We start from the raw sequence: 14,915 nt of genomic DNA, 5'->3' as shown, positions 1-14,915 counted from the left end.
CAAGCATTAGTCTCGTGACCCACCTCTCCACGGGTTCACTGCGGCGGAAGCCCCCCCACGGCCTCACCATCCCCAGCATCAGCTTCTTGCAACACCTCTCCAGGGGTTTGCGTCTCCCTTCTAGAGCTGGTGGCGACTGAGCACGGCAAGCCTGCGGCGGGCGCGCACGAGGAGGAGTCGGTGATGGAAGAATAGACCACCGGTTCTGACCCCGTCAAGACGCTCACGCTCTATAACTTGGAGGAGCAACTCTCATCTTCTCTGGCTGGTACCAGCACTGGCGCCGCCGCCGCTGCTGCTCCACACCCTCATCTCTGCGCTGCCGCGGAATCCCCTCCACCCCCTCGACACCCCCTGCATCTCCCGCCCTACCTCTCCACGCGTTCACTGTGGTGGAAGCACCCCCATGACCACCAGTTCTGCGTAAACGAGAATAATTCTTATTGCATGGTAAATTAAACGTGGGACTACAAGTGTGTCACTGCACAATACATTAGTTATTCTATGCTTTGTTGGGCTTTTGCAGACTATGTAAATTTCATCATTTATTTGCAATTTGCATGTATTTTCATAAATAAATATAAATATAACTATTAAAATACATTATGAATAGTCAATTTCTTTGTAATTGCAGTTTATTTGGGTTTCAGACCTTAATAATTTATCTGCATACAATTTTGGGTGTATATTGCTTATTTTTTAAGTCACCAATTTCAGTTGCACATATCACCTGCTTCTTGATATATACATATCTATACTAAAATTTTATACTTAGCATACTCCCATGTAAGGATATAATTTTTCATTACTTATTCGGCATACTTAACAACATAACATAGTTTAATATTATTTTTTCATTACTTATTTGGCATACCATTGAAAAATACTCATACTTTGCACTGAATTCAATCGGTATTTTGTAACAAAAACATTTTAAAATTAGTTTTTCATACTTATGTAAATTATATAGTTTATACATATCAATGTTAGATATCTCTAAGACATAGGATTTAACAAATATCATACTAGTGGTTGTACTCTTTGATTAGGAAAGCATATCTATAGAAAACTCTAGAGTACAAATTTGACCATATGTGAGGAATTGTTTTACATATACTCATTTTTTGGAGCACCCATATATAAATCTATATCTATACCTACTAATAAAGGAAATACGTATTCTTGGTCCGTCATGCTATTTGCAGAAACCCAGTGATGTTTCTGGTAATCAACTCACAGTCTAGTTTTAAGTCAGATTTTTATTTTTGCAAAAAAATCCCGATGTTTCTGGTAATCAATCCGTAGACCAATTTTAAATCAGATTTTTGATTTTATAGGAAACCCCCTGATATCTTGGTTAATCAACCCGCAGTAGATATCAAATGCTTTAAAAAATATATCCATATCTCTTAAATCGCAACTCCAAATTTAACTTGTTATATATGGAATTTGATTAGAAAAATATGTAGAATTTAATATGATGTAAGTTTACCTGTTAAACATTAAAAAAAATTGTATTTAAGGTGCAACCTTAATCAATAGCGCATGATCCATCTTTCTTTCATACCCGTGTCGATCCGGATTGAAAATGGACAGCTCAAGAAAACAAGGATCGTAGATGAAAGAAACTATCCATAACCACACATGCAAGCTTTGCCAAAATCTCACAGGAAAAAGTAGATTTCCCATCTTATGCCAAGAGAGAGAGAGAGAGAGAGAGAGAGAGAGCTTAGGATTGACAAAATTTAAAGCGTTGAGATTGTGTGAGCACTGAGGCTAACGTTTACGAGGGTAGGAAAGAGGGTAAGTGGCAATACAGATGGGATGCCATGTGTTGAAATAAAGGACATGGACCTATTGGGTCTTGAGTTATGGTTATTGAGTTAGCGGGTGTGGTGCTTTTTCCCGTCGCAACGCACGAGCTCTTTTACTAGTTATAATTAATGGGTGTACATTTGTACACCCATGTACTCATCTAGCTCCGTCTATGGTTCAATATACAAAGTGCAATTTGCATGTATGATCCATAACCGTCGCATGTTTTAGTGGCGGTCACAAATTAACCTCAGCAAAGATCAGTGTGAAGTTCAATGAATTGGCAATTATTCACTGATGGTATCTGTGGCATTTCTATCATATCACTGCATTATAGAAGCATTTGTATTACCTTTGTGCGTGTGTGTGTCATGCTTTTATCTACATTCATTTATTTCGGCTGTATAGATGGCTTCTGGAGTGTCATAAGGTGTTGTTGTTATTGCTCTTAGTATGATGGATTACATGAGAGTTCATCACCGTATTCATTTCAGCATATGGATGAACATAATGACCGGGTTATTATGAGTAGGTCTTTTCAGTTCCAGCACGAAGTTATGTTTGTTTGTGAATAACCTGACAGTACTTTTTTCGGTTTCTGAAAGTGCATTCCCGTGTGCAACAAACCAAAAATGGTTAGACCGACAGTTCCTTTTCAGCTTATCATAATATATTCCTCTATACAAGGGTTATTCTTATTTGGTTTTACTTTTCTTCCAATAGCAATTGTATTCCGTACATCAATTTAATTTACATTTATCATGTGGATTAGTTAATGCCATCTGCTTTTGCGTTCCTAGTTTCTCTTGCTGCTAATCTACATTATAGAACACATGAGTTTTTTCTCATACCTTTGATAAATTTACCCTATCTGGTAGGTGAAAATGGGACTTCGTGTTCTTACAAGGTCGAATGAGAACTTGGAGAGAGGAGTTTATATTCAACCATTCATGAAATACTGAAAGTTGCAGTTGCTAAATACAATGACAGTCATCTTATAACAGAGCAAGATGTATGATTCACCCTATGCATTGCGTAGGCATGCTTGTATATATTAATGACAGAATATATTACTTGTGGATGCCAATTGTTTGCTCGCTTCCCCTTTAATTTCAAGTTGTGTGAGGTTGGAGATTAGAAAGATACTGACAGACTAGGCACATAATTTTGGAATTGCCATTGATGATGTCTCTATTATAGGCCTAAGCTTTGAAATGTGTACTCAGGACATTGATCAGAAAGAGGTGACTACACAAGAAACTGAGCAAGATAACATGAATGCAATGATCAGGTCACATGTAAGAGATCTTGAATATGTCTTGTATAATCTTGACACCATGTTATATTCAGAAGGATGAAACGAAAATAATAGGAAGACACTATGGCCTACTATTGCTTGTGCTAGTAACAGGTAGTCCCTCCGATCCATATTAATTGTCGCTGATTTAGTACAAAGTTGATTGGAGGGAGTACAATTTTATCCGATTTCATTTACCTGTTCTTGAATTCAGATATTTTGTTGAAGGAATTACTAGATAATTTGCTTCAAATTGAGGGTTCTTTCCTTAATAAATAACACTGAAGTACTCGATCATTTGCACTGATTTGCAGAAATTCACTCCTTGACTCTTATCAGAAGATTAACATGATTGAATCCAGTCTTCCCTAAGGCTAGGGACTTATGTTGATAAAATGGATTGTATTCATGGAGTAGATATACTGATATTATATACACCTTCTCAGGAGGATGGCCAAATATGGACCAAGAGGCAGATTGGTTACATTTTTTATCTAGGTACTACGCTGGGCATTATATTTTGGATTCGACCCTAGTTGCCTAGTCGCTATGGCGGTTGGATATTGGCTGCATTTGCTGCCACTTGGGGGGCGGGGCAGCGTGGGTTGCCCATTGGAATGTTTGGCACCTCAAGGCTTGAATTTTTTTTGTAGTTGGCATGTAGGGCGATTCATCTCTCTTTCCTTCTCACTGCTCGTCATCTATGCAATCTACATCCGGACACTAAATGTTGCCGGCACTCCACCCACTCCATCTGTGCCGTCATTTGGAATCACCGACGATGATGGTGATGGTGATGCTGACGGGTGGACGACTGTTGGCTTCATTGTGATTGCGGCTCTAGTGTCCTTTGTGAAGGAAATATGCCCTAGAGGCAATAATAAAGTTGTTATGTTATATTTCCTTATATCATGATAAATGTTTATTATTCATGCTAGAATTGTATTAACCGGTAACTTGATACATGTGTGGATACATAGACAAAACACCGTGTCCCTAGTAAGCCTCTACTAGACTAGCTCGTTAATCAAAGATGATTAAGTTTCCTAACCATAGACATGTGTTGTCATTTGATGAACGGGATCACATCATTAGGAGAATGATGTGATGGACACGACCCATCCGTTAGCTTAGCATAATGATCGTTAAGTTTTATTGCTATTGCTTTCTTCATGACATATACATATTCCTTTGACTATGAGATTATGCAACTCCCGAATACCGGAGGAATACCTTGTGTACTATCAAATGTCACAACGTAACTAGGTGATTATAAAGATGCTCTACAGGTATCTCCGAAGGTGTTTGTTGGGTTGGCATAGATCGAGATTAGGATTTGTCACCCCGAGTATCAAAGAGGTATCTCTGGGCCCTCTCGGTAATGCACATCATAATAAGCCTTGCAAGCAATGTGACTAATGATTTAGTTGTGGGATGATGAATTACAGAACGAGCAAAGAGACTTGCCAGTAACGAGATTGAACTAGGTATGAAGATACCGACGATCGAATCTCGGGCAAGTAACATACCAATGACAAAGGGAATAACGTATGTTGTCATTACGGTTTGACCGATAAAGATCTTCGTAGAATATGTAGGAACCAATATGAGCATCCAGGTTCCGCTGTTGGTTATTGACCGAAGATCTCGGTCATGTTTACATAGTTCTCGAACCCGTAGGTGATACGTCCATTTTGCATCATGTTTTCTTACTGTTATTTATAATGTTTTTATCCATAATAATGCCTTTTGGAGTAATTCTAATGCCTTTTCTCTCACAATTTGCAAGGAACACACCAAGAGGGAGAATTCCGGCAGCTGGAAATCTGGATCTAGAAAAGCTACGCCAGGCTACCTATTCTGCACAACTCCAAATAAGCTGAAACTTCACGAGGATTTTTTTATGGAATATATAAAAATTATTGGAGCCAATAAGTACCAGAGGGGGCCCACCAGGTGGGCACAACCCACCTAGGCACGCCAGGGAGCCCAGGCGCGCCCTGGTGGGTTGTGCTCCCCTCGGCCCACCTCCGATGCCCATATTTTGGTATATAAGTCATTTTGACCTAGAAAAAATAAGGGGAGGACTTTCGGGATGAAGCGCCGCCGCCTTGAGGCGGAACTTGGGCAGGAGCCCTCTGGCGGAGCGATTCCGCCGGGGGAACTTCCCTCTCGGAGGGGGAAATGATCGTCATCATCATCACCAACAACTCTCCCATCTTGGGGAGGGCAATCTCCATCAACATCTTCAACAGCACCATCTCCTCTCAAACCCTAGTTCATCTCTTGTGTTCAATCTTGTTACCGGAACTATAGATTGGTACTTGTGGGTGACTAGTAGTGTTGATTACATCTTGTAGTTGATTACTATATGGTTTATTTGGTGGAAAATTATATGTTCAGATCTAATATGCTATTTAATACTCCTCTGATCATGAGCATGTTTATCATTTATGAGTAGTTACCTTTGTTCTTGAGGTCACAGGAGAAATCATGTTGCAAGTAATCATGTGAATTTGATATGTGTTCGATATTTTGATAGTATGTATGTTGTGATTCCCTTAGTGGTGTCATGTGAACGTTGACTACATGACACTTCACCATATTTTGGGCCTAAGGGAATGCATTGTGGAGTAGCAATTAGATGATGGGTTGACAGAGTGACAGAAACTTAAACCCCAGTTTATGCGCTATTCCGTAAGGGACCGATTGGATCCAAAAGTTTAATGCTATGGTTAGAATTTATTCTTAATACTTTTCTCGTAGTTGCGGATGCTTGCGGGAGGGTTAATCATAAGTAGGAGGTTTGTTCAAGTAAGAACAACACCTAAGCACCGGTCCACCCACATAACAAATTATCAAAGTACCGAACACGAATTAAACCAACTAAAGGAAATATGCCCTAGAGGCAATAATAAAGTTATTATTTATTTCCTTATTTCATGATAAATGTTTATTATTCATGCTAGAATTGTATTAACCGGAAACATAATACATGTGTGAATACATAGACAAATAGAGTGTCACTAGTATGCCTCTACTTGACTAGCTCGTTGAATCAAAGATGGTTAAGTTTCCTAGCTATAGACATCAGTTGTCATTTGATTAACGGGGTCACATCATTAGAGAATGATGTGATTGACTTGACCCATTCCGTTAGCATAGCACTTGATCATTTAGTTTGTTGCTATTGCTTTCTTCATGACTTATACATGTTCCTATGACTATGAGATTATGCAACTCCCGTTTACCGGAGGAACACTTTGTGTGCTACCAAACGTCACAACATAAATGGGTGATTATAAAGGTGCTCTACAGGTGTCTCCGAAGGTATTTGTTGGGTTGGCGTATTTCAAGATTAGGATTTGTCACTCCGATTGTCGGGGAGGTATCTCTGGGCCCTCTCGGTAATGCACATCACTCAAGCCTTGCAAGCCTTGCAACTAAATAAGTTAGTTGCGGGATGATGTATTATGGAATGATTAAAGAGACTTGCCTATAACGAGATTGAACTAGGTATTGAGATACCGACGATCGAATCTCGGGCAAGTAACATACCGATGACAAAGGGAACAACGTATATTGTCATGCGGTCTGACCGATAAAGATCTTCGTAGAATATGTAGGAGCCAATATGAGCATCCAGGTTCCGCTATTGGTTATTGACAGGAGACGTGTCTCGGTCATGTCTACATAGTTCTCGAACCCGTAGGGTCCGCACGCTTAAAGTTCGGTGACGATCGTAATTAGGGTTTTTGTGTTTTGATGTACCGAAGGTTGTTCGGTGTCCCGAATGTGATCACAGACATGACGAGGAGTCTTGAAATGGTTGAGACATAAAGATTGATATATTGAAGCCTATATTTGGATATCGGAAATGTTCCGGGTGAAATCGGGATTTTACCGGAGCACCGGGGGGTTACCGGAACCCCCCGGGGGTTATTGGGCCTACTGAAGGAAATATGCCCTAGAGGCAATAATAAAGTTATTATTTATTTCCTTATTTCATGATAAATGTTTATTATTCATGCTAGAATTGTATTAACCGGAAACATAATACATGTGTGAATACATAGACAAACAGAGTGTCACTAGTATGCCTCTACTTGACTAGCTCGTTAATCAAAGATGGTTATGTTTCCTAACCATAGACAAAGAGTTGTTATTTGATTAATGGGATCACATCATTAGGAGAATGATGTGATTGACTTGACCCATTCCGTCAGCTTAGCACTCGATCGTTTAGTATGTTGCTATTGCTTTCTTCATGACTTATACATGTTCCTATGACTATGAGATTATGCAACTCCCGTTTACCGAAGGAACACTTTGTGTGCTACCAAACATCACAATGTAACTGGGTGATTATAAAGGAGCTCTACAGGTGTCTCCAAAGGTACATGTTGGGTTGGCGTATTTCGAGATTTGGATTTGTCACTCCGATTGTCGGAGAGGTATCTCTAGGCCCTCTCGGTAATGCACATCACATAAGCCTTGCAAGCATTGCAACTAATGAGTTAGTTGCGAGATGATGTATTACGAAACGAGTAAAGAGACTTGACGGTAACGAGATTGAACTAGGTATTGAGATACCGACGATCAAATCTCGGGCAAGTAACATACCGATGACAAAGGGAACAACGTATGTTGTTATGCGGTCTGACCGATAAAGATCTTCGTAGAATATGTGGGAGCCAATATGAGCATCCAGGTTCCGCTATTGGTTATTGACCGGAGACATGCCTCGGTCATGTCTACATTGTTCTCGAACCCGTAGGGTCCGCACGCTTAAGGTTTCGATGATAGTTATATTATGAGTTTATGAGTTTTGATGTACCGAAGTTAGTTCGGAGTCCCGGATGTGATCACGGACATGACGAGGAGTCTCGAAATGGTCGAGACATAAAGATTGATATATTGGACGGCTATATTCGGACACCGGAAGTGTTCCGGATGATTTTGGAGAAAACCGGAGTGCCGGAGGGTTACCGGAACCCCCCGGGAGAAGTAATGGGCCTTATGGGTCCTAGTGGAGAGAGAGAGAGGGGCGGCCAGGGTGGGCCTCGCGCCCCCTCCCCCTGTGGTCCGAATTGGACTAGGAGAGGGGGGCGGCGCCCCCCTTTTCTTCTCCCTCTTCCCCTTCCTTTCCTCCTCCTAGTAGGATTAGGAAAGAGGGGAGTCCTACTCCTACTAGGAGGAGGACTCCTCCTTGGCGCGCCCTTGGGCCGGCCGGCCTCCTCCCCTTGCTCCTTTATATACGGGGGCAGGGGGCACCCCTAGATACACAAGTTGATCCACGTGATCGTTTTCTTAGCCGTGTGCGGTGCCCCCTTCCACCATACTCCTCGATAATATTGTAGCGGTACTTAGACGAAGCCCTGCGACGGTAGAACATCAAGATCATCACCACACCGTCGTGCTGACGGAACTCTTCCCCGACACTTTGCTGGATCGGAGTCCAGGGATCGTCATCGAGCTAAACGTGTGTTAAAACTCGGAGGTGCCGTAGTTTCGGTGCTTGATCGGTCGGGCCGTGAAGACGTACAACTACATAAACTGCGTTGTCATAACGCTTCCGCTGTTGGTCTATGAGGGAACGTAGATCACACTCTCCCCTCTCGTTGTTATGCATCACCATGATCTTGCCTGTGCGTAGGATTTTTTTTTGAAATTACTTCATTCCCCAACAGTGGTATCAGAGCCTAGGTTTTATGTGTTGATGTTATATGCACGAGTAGAACACAAGTGAGTTGTGGGTGATATAAGTCATACTGCTTACTAGCATGTCATACTTTGGTTCGGCGGTATTGTTGGATGAAGCGGCCCGGACCGACATTACACGTACGCTTACGCGAGACTGGTTTTACCGCCGTGCTATGCACACAGGTGACTAGCGAGTGTCAGTTTCTCCAACTTTAGTTGAACCGAGTGTGGCTACGCCCGATCCTTGCGAAGGTTAAAACAACACCAACTTGACAAACTATCATTGTGGTTTTGATGCGTAGGTAAGAACGGTTCTTGCTAAGCCCGTTGCAGCCATTTAAAATTTGCAACAACAAAGTAGAGGACGTCTAACTTGTTTTTGCAGGGCATGTTGTGATGTGATATGGTCAAGACGTGATGAGATATAAGTTGTTGTATGAGATGATCATGTTTTGTTGAAGTTATCGGCAACTGCCAAAAGCCTTATGGTTGTCTCTCTATTGCATAAGATGCAAGCGCCAAATAATTGCTTTGCTTTATCGCTATGGGATAGCAATAGTTGCAAGAGCAATTGTTGGCGAGACGACCATATGACGACACATTGATATAGATCAAGATGATGGAGATCATGGTGTCATGCCGGTGACGATGGAGATCATGATGATGCTTTGGAGATGGAGATCAAAGGCGCAAGATGATCATGGCCATATCATGTCACATATTTTGATTGCATGTGATGCTTATCTTTTATGCATCTTATTTTGCTTTGTTCGACGATAGCTTTATAAGATGATCTCTCACTAAATTATCAAGGTATAAGTGTTCTCCCTGAGTATGCACCGTTGCGAAAGTTCTTCGTGCTGAGACACCACATGATGATCGGGTGTGATAGGCTCTATGTTCAAATACAACAGGTGCAAAACAGTTGCACACACGGAATACTCAGGTTAAACTTGACGATCCTAGCATATAACAGATATGGCCTCAGAACACTGGGACTGAAAGGTCGAGCGTGAATCATATAGTACATATGATCAACATAGTGATGTTCACCATTGAAACTACTCCATCTCACGTGATGATCGGACATGGTTTAGTTGATATGGATCACGTGATCACTTAGAGGATTAGAGGGATGTCTATCTAAGTGGAAGTTCTTAAGTAATATGATTAATTGAACTTTAATTTATCATGAACTTAGTCCTGGTAGTATTAGCATATCTATGTTGTAGATCAATAGCTCGCGTTTAGCTCCCCTGTTTTATTTTTGATATGTTCCTAGAGAAAGCTAAGTTGAAAAATGTTAGTAGCAATGATGCGGATTGGATCCGTGATCTGAGGTTTATCCTCATTGCTGCACAGAAGAATTATATCCTTGATGCACCGCTAGGTGACAGGCCTATTGCAGGAGCAGATGCAGACGCTATGAACATCTGGCTAGCTCAATATGATGACTACTAGATAGTTTAGTGCACCATGCTTAACGGCTTAGAATCGGGACTTCAAAGACGTTTTGAACGTCATGGACCATATAAGATGTTCCAGGAGTTGAAGTTAATATTTCAAGCAAATACCCGAGTTGAGAGATATGAAGTCTCCAACAAGTTCTATAGCTAAAAGATGGAGGAGAATAGCTCAAGCAGTGAGCATGTGCTCAGATTGTCTGGGTACTACAATCGCTTGAATCAAGTGGGAGTTAATCTTCCAGATAAAATAGTGATTGACAGAATTCTCTAGTCACCATCACCAAGTTAGTAGAACTTCGTGATGAACTATAATATGCAAGGGATAATAGAAACGATTCCCAAGCTCTTCGTAATGCTGAAATTGACGAAGGTAGAAATCGAGAAAAACATCAAGTGTTGATGGTAGACAAGACCACTAGTTTCAAGAAAAGGGTAAAGGAAAAAAAAGGGAACTTCAAGAAGAACAGCAAGCAAGTTGCCGCTCAAGTGAAGAAGCCCAAGTCTGGTCCTAAGCCTGAGACTAAGTGCTTCTACTTCAAAGGGACTGGTCACTGGAACCAGAACTACCCCAAGCGATTGGCGGATAAGAAGGATGGCAAAGTGAACATAAGTATATTTGATATACATGTTATTGATGTGTACTTTACTAGTGTTTATCGCAACCCCTCAGTATTTGATACTAGTTCAGTTGCTAAGATTAGTAACTTGAATCGGGAGTTGCAGAATGAACAGAGACTAGTTAAGGGTAAGGTGACGATGTGTGTTTGAAGTAGTTCCAAGATTGATATGATCATCATCACACACTCCCTATACTTTCGGGATTAGTGTTGAACCTAAATAAGTGTTATTTGGTGTTTGCGTTGAGCATAAATATGATTTGATCATGTTTATTGCAATACAGTTATTCATTTAAGTAAGAGAATAAATTGTTGTTCTGTTTACATGAATAAAACCTTATATGGTTACACACCCAATGAAAATGGTTCGTTGGATCTCGATCGTAGTGATACACATATTCATAATATTGAAACCAAAAGATGCAAAGTTAATAATGATAGTGCAACTTATTTGTGGCACTGCCGTTTAGGTCATATTGGTGTAAAGCGCATGAAGAAACTCCATGCTGATGGGTTTTTGGAATCACTTGATTATGAATCACTTGATGCTTACGAACCATGCCTCATGGGCAAGATGACTAAACCGCCGTTCTCCGAAACAATGGAGCGAGCAACTGACTTATTGGTAATAAAACATACTGATGTATGCGATCCGATGAGTGTTGAGGCTCGTGGCGGGTATCGTTATTTTCTGACCTTCACAGATGATTTAAGTAGATATGGGTATATCTACTTGATGAAACATAAGTCTGAAACATTTGAACAGTTCAAAGAATTTCAGAGTGAAGTGGAAAATCATCATGACAAGAAGATAAGGTTTCCATGATCTGATCGCGGAGACAAATATTTGAGTTACGAGTTTGGTCTTCAATTAAAACAATGTGGAATAGTTTCACAAATTCATGCCACCTGGAACACCACAGCATAATGGTGTGTCCGAACGTCATAACCGTACTTTATTGGATATAGTACAATCTATGATGTTTCTTACCAATTTACCACTATAGTTTTGGGGTTATGCATTAGAGACAGCTGCATTCACGTTAAAAAGGGCACCATCTAAATCCGTTGAGACGACACCGTATGAACTGTGGTTTGGCAAGAAACCAAAGTTGTCGTTTCTTAAAGTTTGGGGTTGCGATGCTTATATGAAAAAGTTTCATCCTGATAAGCTCAAACCCAAATCGGAGAAGTGCGTCTTCATAGGATACCCAAAAGAAAATGTTGGGTACACCTTCTATCATAGATCCGAAGGCAAGATATTCGTTGCTGAGAATGGATCCTTTCCAGAGAAGGAGTTTCTCTCGGAAGAAGTGAGTGGGAGGAAAGTAGAAAACTTGATAAGGTAATTGTACCTTCTCCCTTATTGGAAAGTAGTTCATCACAAAAATCTGTTCTTGTGACTACTACACCAATTAGTGAGGAAGCTAATGATGATGATCATGTAACTTCAGATCAAGTTACTACTGAATCTCGTAGGTAAACCAGAGTGAGATCCGCACCAGTGTGGTACGGTAATCCTGTTCTGGAAGTCATGTTACTAGACCATGACGAACTTGCGAACTATGAGGAAGCGATGATGAGCCCAGATTCCGCGAAATGGCTTGAGGCCATGAAATCTGAGATAGGATCCATGTATGAGAACAAAGTATGGACTTTGGTTGACTTGCCCGATGATCGGGAAGCCATAGAAAATAAATGGATCTTCAAGAGGAAGATGAACGCTGATAGTAGTGTTACTATCTACAAAGCTAGACTTGTCAAAAAAGGTTTTTGAAAAAGTTCAAGGTGTTGACTACGATGAGATTTTCTCACTCATATCGATGCTTAAAGTCTGTCCAGATCATGTTAGCAATTGCCGCATTTTATGAAATCTGGCAAATGGATAACAAAACTGCAATCCTTAATGGATTTCTTAAAGAAGAGTTGTATATGATGCAACCAGAAGGTTTTGTCAATCCTAAAGGTGTTAACAAAATGTGCAAGCTCCAGCGATCCATCTATGGACTGGTGCAAGCATCTCGGAGTTGGAATATACGCTTTGATAGGTTGATCAAAGGATATAGTTTTATACAGACTTGCGGTGAAGCCTGTATTTACAAGAAAGTGAGTGGGAGCACTACAACATTTCTGATAAGTATATGTGAATGGCATATTGTTGATCAGAAACAATGTAGAATTATTCTGCAAAGCATAAAGGAGTGTTTGAAAGGAGTTTTTTAAAGAAAGACCTCAGTGAAGCTGCTTACGTATTGAGCATCAAGATCTATAGAGATAGATCAAGACGCTTGATAAGTTTTTTCAATGAGTACATACCTTGACAAGATTTTGAAGTAGTTCAAAATGGAACAGTCAAAGAAAGAGTTCTTGCCTGTGTTACAAGGTGTGAAATTGAGTAAGACTCAAAACCCGACCACGGCAGAAGATAGAAAGAGAATGAAAGTCATTCCCTATGCTTCAGCCATAGGTTCTATAAAGTATGCCATGCTGTGTACCAGATCTATTGTATACCCTCCACTGATGTTGGCAAGGGAGTACAATAGTGATCTAGGAGTAGATCACTGGACAACAGTCAAAATTATCCTTAGTGGAATAAGGATATGTTTCTCGATTATGGAGGTGAAAAAAGGTTCATCGTAAAGGGTTACGTCGATGCAAACTTTGACACTGATCCAGATGATTCTAAGTCTCAATCTGGATACATATTGAAAGTGGGAGCAATTAGCTAGAGTAACTCCGTGCAGAGCATTGTTGACATAGAAATTTGCAAAATACATACGAATCGGAATATGGCAGACCCGTTGACTAAACTTCTCTCACAGGCAAAACATGATCACACCTTAGTACTCTTTGGGTGTTAATCACATAGCAATGTGACCTAGATTATTGACTCTAGTAAACCCTTTGAGTGTTGGTCACATAATGATGTGAACTATTAGTGTTAAATCACATGGCAATGTGAACTAGATTATTGACTCTAGTGCAAGTGGGAGACTAAAGGAAATATGCCCTAGAGGCAATAATAAAGTTATTATTTATTTCCTTATTTCATGATAAATGTTTATTATTCATGCTAGAATTGTATTAACCGGAAACATAATACATGTGTGAATACATAGACAAACAGAGTGTCACTAGTATGCCTCTACTTGACTAGCTCGTTAATCAAAGATGGTTATGTTTCCTAACCATAGACAAAGAGTTGTTATTTGATTAACGTGATCACATCATTAGGAGAATGATGTGATTGACACGACCCATTCCATTAGCTTAGCACCCGATCATTTAGTATGTTGCTATTGCTTTATTCATGACTTATACATGTTCCTATGACTATGAGATTATGCAACTCCCGTTTGCCGGAGGAACACTTTGTGTGCTACCAAACGTCACAACGTAACTGGGTGATTATAAAGGAGCTCTACAGGTGTCTCCAAAGGTACATGTTGGGTTGGCGTATTTCGAGATTTGGATTTGTCACTCCGATTGTCGGAGAGGTATCTCTAGGCCCTCTCGGTAATGCACATCACATAAGCCTTGCAAGCATTGCAACTAATGAGTTAGTTGCGAGATGATGTATTATGAAACGAGTAAAGAGACTTGCCGGTAACGAGATTGACCTAGGTATTGAGATACCGACGATCGAATCTCGGGCAAGTAACATACCGATGACAAAGGGAACAATGTATGTTGTTATGCGGTCTGACCGATAAAGATCTTCGTAGAATATGTGGGAGCCAATATGAGCATCCAGGTTCCGCTATTGGTTATTGACCGGAGACATGTCTCGGTCATGTCTACATTGTTCTCGAACCCGTAGGGTCTGCACGCTTAAGGTTTCGATGACAGTTATATTATGAGTTTATGAGTTTTGATGTACCGAAGTTAGTTCGGAGTCCCGGATGTGATCATGGACATGACGAGGAGTCTCAAAATGGTTGAGACATAAAGATTGATATATTGGACGGCTATATTCGGACACCGGAGGTGTTCCGGATGATTTCGGAGAAAACCGGA

The 14,915-nt window shown here is 40.6% G+C and overlaps 1 pseudogene; it reads left to right on the top strand.

The window, feature by feature from the left end:
• LOC123056761 (uncharacterized) overlaps positions 1-14,915 on the top strand; it is a 39,210-nt pseudogene that overhangs the window by 2,991 nt on the left and 21,304 nt on the right.

The sequence above is a fragment of the Triticum aestivum genome, chromosome 3A (assembly GCF_018294505.1).
Source record: "Triticum aestivum cultivar Chinese Spring chromosome 3A, IWGSC CS RefSeq v2.1, whole genome shotgun sequence".
Classification (NCBI taxonomy): domain Eukaryota; kingdom Viridiplantae; phylum Streptophyta; class Magnoliopsida; order Poales; family Poaceae; genus Triticum; species Triticum aestivum.
This window is presented reverse-complemented; position numbering and strand designations above follow the sequence as displayed.